Raw genomic sequence first — 6,845 nt, forward strand, 5'->3', positions numbered from 1 at the left:
GGTGTAGGAGATGATAATGGTGGTGTAGGAGATGATGGTGATCCAGCGCGCTCGCCCATCCTACACACAGAGCGGCAGATTCCCGTCGCGTGAACATTCAACAACGGATGACATCGCGCGCGCCACGCAGAAGCTTTTATTTACAAGACGAAGTTGTCACAAGTTAGCGGACACGGGTTTTAAAACACAAAGAAAGGCTCCTTCGGTTTAACACTTAGTAGGCCCTAGCGACCAACATCCACAATGCAGGGTTATTGTGGTTTGAAGCTTTCGTGATTGCAGGAATCCGTGCCCTGTGGTGCTTTCGGTAAATTCATCACGTGGGTAGAAAAATAAAATAAATCACGACGTTTCGGGCGCAACACAAGCGGTCGGTCTCGGGCGGAAAAAAATTAAAATCCAGCAGTGGAATTGTTCTGCTGGAACTGATCCACTGCTGGATTATATATATTTTTTTTATATTTAAAATATATATATAATCCAGCAGTAGGCGTCGGGATTGAACCCACAACCTCCTGTACACCAGGTGAGGTAGTTAACATCTCCTAGACACCGTGATGATGATGATGTAGGAGATGATGATGATGTAGGAGATCATGGTGATGTAGGAGATGATGGTGATGTAGGAGATGGTGATGGTGGTGATGTAGGAGATGGTGATGTAGGAGATCATGGTGATGTAGGAGATGATGATGTAGGAGATGGTGATGATGGTGATGTAGGAGATGATGGTGATGTAGGAGATGGTGATGATGGTGATGTAGGAGATGATGGTGATGTAGGAGATGATGATGGTGATGTAGGAGATGATGGTGATGTAGGAGATGATGGTGATGTAGGAGATGATGATGGTGATGTAGGAGATGATGATGTAGGAGATGATGGTGATGTAGGAGATGATGATGATGATATAGGAGATGATGGTGATGTAGGAAATGATGATGGTGATGTAGGAGATGATGATGGTGATGTAGGAGATGATGGTGATGTAGGAGATGATGATGATGTAGGAGATGATGGTGATGTAGGAGATGATGATGATGTAGGAGAGATATAGTCCAGCTGGCTTGCGCATTTTGATGTGACGTCACATTTCTCTAGCCCCTCCCCCCACACACCCTCGTCACCGCGGGTGTGGGTGACGTCACTTCCGGGCACGGCAGCAGTTGGAACAGTTCCAGCAGAACAGGACGACACCGCTTGTGTCGCGATCGAAACGTCGTGATTTATTTGGGGGGGGGGAGGGGTGGCAGAGCTTTGTGACGTCATATTTGAGGGGGGGGGTCTGACTTTTTGTGACGTCGTGTGACGAAGGAGGAGGGGGGGGTCAAAAATCTTCCAAAATCGCGTGACGTCATTTATGTACGGCCTCTAAAAGTTTCTTCGGGAGGCGAAGCAACGCCCCCCTCGACCACGAGGCTCTAGCCAGCGGTACGTGACGTCACAAAGCAAAAGCGACGCAACATCCGGGACCCACCCCCCCTCGTCACCGCGGGTGTGGGTGACGTCACTTCCGGGTACGGAAGTCCTATCTGGGCGATGGGGGAAAAAGTCCACAAATGACGTCACGCGATTTTGGACGATGTTTTGACTCCCCCCTACTCGTCACACGGCGTAAGAACATATGACGTCACAAAGCTCTGCCCCCCACCCCCCCTCTCTCCCCCTAAAAAATCGCTTTAAACTATTGTCATTGTATATTCTTGGTTCTTTCGGTAAAGTCACCACCACGTAGGAGGGGAAACAATAAAATAACAATAAAAATATAAAACAATAACAATTCTCACGACGTTTCGACTGCAACACAAGCAGCAATCATCATCAGGTGTGAAAACCAACAACAAAATAAACATTTATTTAATGTGCCGCTGCACTCCGATGTCGTAGGAGAAAACATTTATTTTAAAAAAAAGTCTATAATTAAGTAGAACGTGTTGTCTATATTTTTTATAAAGTTGCGCATTTTGGTGTGACGTCACACTACTCAAACCTCCTCCCCCCCACTCTCGTCACACATCGTCACAAATGTCTGACCCCCCCTCCCCCTCCAGGTGTGTGACGTCATTTATGGACGGCCCTAAAGCTGCCCCGTGTAGCCTCGAGCGGAGCGTCGGGGCAAGTGCTGCACATGAGCTCACAAAGATAAAATAGACAAAGAGGCCCCGTATAGCCTTAACAGACTGTAGGGGCAAGTGCTGCACATGAGCTCACAAAGATAAAATAGACAAAGAGGCCCCGTGTAGCCTCAACAGACTGTAGGGGCAAGTGTTGCACGTGAACTCACAAAGATAAAATAGACAAAGACGCCCCGTATAGCCTTAACAGACTGTAGGGGCAAGTGCTGCACATGAGCTCACAAAGATAAAATAGACAAAGAGGCCCCGTGTAGCCTCAACAGACTGTAGGGGCAAGTGCTGCACGTGAACTCACAAGATAAAATAGACAAAGAGGCCCAGTATAGCCTCAACAGACTGTAGGGGCAAGTGCTGCACGTGAACTCACAAAGATAAAATAGACAAAGAGGCCCCGTATAGCCTCAACAGACTGTAGGGGCAAGTGCTGCAACGTGAACTCACAAAGATAAAATAGACAAAGAGGCCCCGTATAGCCTCAACAGACTGTAGGGGCAAGTGCTGCAACGTGAACTCACAAAGATAAAATAGACAAAGAGGCCCCGTATAGCCTCAACAGACTGTAGGGGCAAGTGCTGCAACGTGAACTCACAAAGATAAAACAGACAAAGAGGCCCCGTATAGCCTCAACAGACTGTAGGGGCAAGTGCTGCACGTGAGCTCACAAAGATAAAATAGACAAAGAGGCCCCGTATAGCCTCAACAGACTGTAGGGGCAAGTGCTGCAACGTGAACTCACAAAGATAAAACAGACAAAGAGGCCCCGTATAGCCTTAACAGACTGTCGGGGCAAGTGTTGCACGTGAACTCACAAAGATAAAATAGACAAAGAGGCCCCGTATAGCCTCAACAGACTGTCGGGGCAAGTGCTGCACGTGAGCTCACAAAGATAAAATAGACAAAGAGGCCCCGTATAGCCTTAACAGACTGTAGGGGCAAGTGTTGCACGTGAACTCACAAAGATAAAATAGACAAAGACGCCCCGTGTAGCCTCAACAGACTGTAGGGGCAAGTGCTGCACGTGAACTCACAAAGGTAAAATAGACAAAGACGCCCCGTGTAGCCTCAACAGACTGTAGGGGCAAGTGCTGCACGTGAACTCACAAAGGTAAAATAGACAAAGACGCCCCGTGTAGCCTTAACAGACTGTAGGGGCAAGTGCTGTTAGCGAGTAGCAGCGCCTGTGAAGGCTACCGGCACTGTGGAACACGAGGGGGTGGGTGGCCAGCCACCACGCCCGGCCGCCTTTGTCTCCCCCAGTGGCGATGTTTACTGCACACCGCTACACCAGGTACCCGTTTGAGGCTGAGTCGACCAAGGGGGAGGCCGAGGACCGGTTCAGAGAATCGTCACTGGCGGCGTTGGCCGTGAGCGGGAATCGAACCCGGGTCGCCGGGTTCGTAGCGCAGCGCTACGTACGCTACCTGCTACACTACCGCACACACCACGGACGCTTGCTCGACAATTCCCAATCTCTCTGCGTTTAGAGTAAAGATCAGCACGCGTTCAGGGCGTTTGGCTGCTGCTATGAATTTCCACGTGATTATAATGATGATGATGAGTCGCTTCTGAAAAAGAGCGAATGTGGGGTCTCTGTGTGTCTCTATGAGTGTGGGTCTCTGTGGGTCTCTATGAGTGTGGATCTCTGTGAGTCTGGGTCTCTGTGGGTCTCTATGAGTGTGGGTCTCTGTGGGTCTCTATGAGTGTGGGTCTCTGTGGGTCTCTATGAGTATGGGTCTCTGTGGGTCTCTATGAGTGTGGGTCTCTGTGTGTCTCTACGAGTGTGGGTCTCTGTGGGTCTCTATGAGTGTGGGTCTCTGTGGGTCTCTATGAGTGTGGGTCTCTGTGTGTCTCTATGAGTGTGGGTCTCTGTGAGTCTCTGTGAGTGTGGGTCTCTGTGGGTCTCTATGAGTATGGGTCTCTGTGAGTCTCTATGAGTGTGGGTCTCGATGAGTATGGGTCTGTGGGTCTCTATGAGTATGGGTCTCTGTGGGTCTCTGTGAGTATGGGTCTCTGTGGGTCTCTGTGGGTGTCTGAGTATGGGTCTCTGTGGGTCTCTATGAGTGTGGGTCTCTGTGGGTTTCTATGAGTGTGGGTCTCTGTGGGTCTCTATGAGTGTGGGTCTCTATGGGTCTCTGTGAATATGGGTCTCTATGAGTATGGGTCTCTGTGTGTCTCTATGAGTGTGGGTCTCTGTGGGTGTCTATGAGTGTGGGTCTCTGTGAGTCTCTATGAGTGTGGGTCTCTGTGGGTCTCTATGAGTGTGGGTCTCTGTGGGTCTCTATGAGTGTGAGTCTCTGTGGGTCTCTATGAGTATGGGTCTCTGTGAGTCTCTATGAGTGTGGGTCTCTGTGGGTCTCTATGAGTGTGAGTCTCTGTGGGTCTCTATGAGTGTGGGTCTCTGTGAGTCTCTATGAGTGTGGGTCTCTGTGGGTCTCTATGAGTGTGGGTCTCTGTGGGTCTCTATGAGTGTGGGTCTCTGTGGGTCTCTATGAGTGTGGGTCTCTGTTTGTCTCTATGAGTGTGGGTCTCTGTGGGTCTCTATGAGTGTGGGTCTCTGTGGGTCTCTATGAGTGTGAGTCTCTGTGGGTCTCTATGAGTGTGGGTCTCTGTGGGCCTCTATGAGTATGGGTCTCTGTGGGTCTCTATGAGTGTGGGTCTCTGTGTGTCTCTACGAGTGTGGGTCTCTGTGGGTCTCTATGAGTGTGGGTCTCTGTGGGTCTCTATGAGTGTGGGTCTCTGTGTGTCTCTATGAGTGTGGGTCTCTGTGAGTCTCTATGAGTGTGGGTCTCTGTGGGTCTCTATGAGTATGGGTCTCGATGAGTATGGGTCTGTGGGTCTCTATGAGTATGGGTCTCTGTGGGTCTCTGTGAGTATGGGTCTCTGTGGGTCTCTGTGGGTGTCTGAGTATGGGTCTCTGTGGGTCTCTGTGAGTATGGGTCTCTGTGTGTCTCTATGAGTGTGGGTCTTTGTGGGTCTCTATGAGTGTGGGCCTCTGTGGGTCTCTATGAGTGTGGGTCTCTGTGGGTCTCTAAGAGTGTGGGTCTCTGTGGGTCTCTATGAGTATGGGTCTCTGTGGGTCTCTGTGAGTGTGGGTCTCTGTGGGTCTCTATGAGTGTGGGTCTCTGTGGGTCTCTGTGGGTCTCTATGAGAGTGGGTCTCTGTGTGACTCTATGAGCGTGGGTCTCTGTGGGTCTCTATGAGTATGGGTCTCTGTGGGTCTCTATGAGTGTGGGTCTCTGTGGGTCTCTATGAGTGTGGGTCTCTGTGGGTCTCTATGAGTGTGGGTCTCTGTGGGTCTCTATGAGTGTGGGTCTCTATGAGTGTGGGTCTCTATGAGTGTGGGTCTCTGTGGGTCTCTATGAGTGTGGGTCTCTATGAGTGTGGATCTCTCTGGGTCTCTATGAGTATGGGTCTCTGTGGGTCTCTATGAGTGTGGGTCTCTGTGGCTCTCTGTGAGCGTAGGTCTCTGTGGGTCTCTGTGAGTATGGGTCTCTGAGTATGGGTCTCTGTGGGTCTCTATGAGTGTGGGTCTCTGTGTGTCTCTACGAGTGTGGGTCTCTGTGGGTCTCTATGAGTGTGGGTCTCTGTGGGTCTCTATGAGTGTGGGTCTCTGTGTGTCTCTATGAGTGTGGGTCTCTGTGAGTCTCTATGAGTGTGGGTCCCTGTGGGTCTCTATGAGTATGGGTCTCTGTGAGTCTCTATGAGTGTGGGTCTCGATGAGTATGGGTCTGTGGGTCTCTATGAGTATGGGTCTCTGTGGGTCTCTGTGAATATGGGTCTCTGTGGGTCTCTGTGGGTGTCTGAGTGTGGGTCTCTGTGGGTCTCTATGAGTGTGGGTCTCTGTGTGTCTCTATGAGTGTGGGTCTCTGTGAGTCTCTATGAGTGTGGGTCTCTGTGGGTCTCTATGAGTATGGGTCTCTGTGAGTCTCTATGAGTGTGGGTCTCGATGAGTATGGGTCTGTGGGTCTCTATGAGTATGGGTCTCTGTGTGTCTCTATGAGTGTGGGTCTTTGTGGGTCTCTATGAGTGTGGGCCTCTGTGGGTCTCTATGAGTGTGGGTCTCTGTGGGTCTCTAAGAGTGTGGGTCTCTGTGGGTCTCTATGAGTATGGGTCTCTGTGGGTCTCTGTGAGTGTGGGTCTCTGTGGGTCTCTATGAGTGTGGGTCTCTGTGGGTCTCTGTGAGTGTGGGTCTCTGTGGGTCTCTATGAGTGTGGGTCTCTGTGTGACTCTATGAGCGTGGGTCTCTGTGGGTCTCTATGAGTATGGGTCTCTGTGGGTCTCTATGAGTGTGGGTCTCTGTGGGTCTCTATGAGTGTGGGTCTCTGTGGGTCTCTATGAGTGTGGGTCTCTGTGGGTCTCTATGAGTGTGGGTCTCTGTGGGTCTCTATGAGTGTGGGTCTCTATGAGTGTGGGTCTCTGTGGGTCTCTATGAGTGTGGGTCTCTGTGGGTCTCTATGAGTGTGGGTCTCTGTGGGTCTCTATGAGTGTGGGTCTCTATGAGTGTGGGTCTCTGTGTGTCTCTATGAGTGTGGATCTCTGTGGCTCTCTGTGAGCGTAGGTCTCTGTGGGTCTCTATGAGTATGGGTCTCTGTGGGTCTCTATGAGTGTGGGTCTCTGTGGCTCTCTGTGAGCGTAGGTCTCTGTGGGTCTCTGTGAGTATGGGTCTCTGAGTATGGGTCTCTGTGGGTCTCTATGAGTGTGGGTCTCTGT

The sequence above is a fragment of the Petromyzon marinus genome, chromosome 74 (genome assembly GCF_048934315.1).
Source record: "Petromyzon marinus isolate PM22_M1 ecotype Great Lakes invasive population chromosome 74, UKy_Petmar_22M1.pri1.0, whole genome shotgun sequence".
In the NCBI taxonomy this organism is placed as follows: domain Eukaryota; kingdom Metazoa; phylum Chordata; class Hyperoartia; order Petromyzontiformes; family Petromyzontidae; genus Petromyzon; species Petromyzon marinus.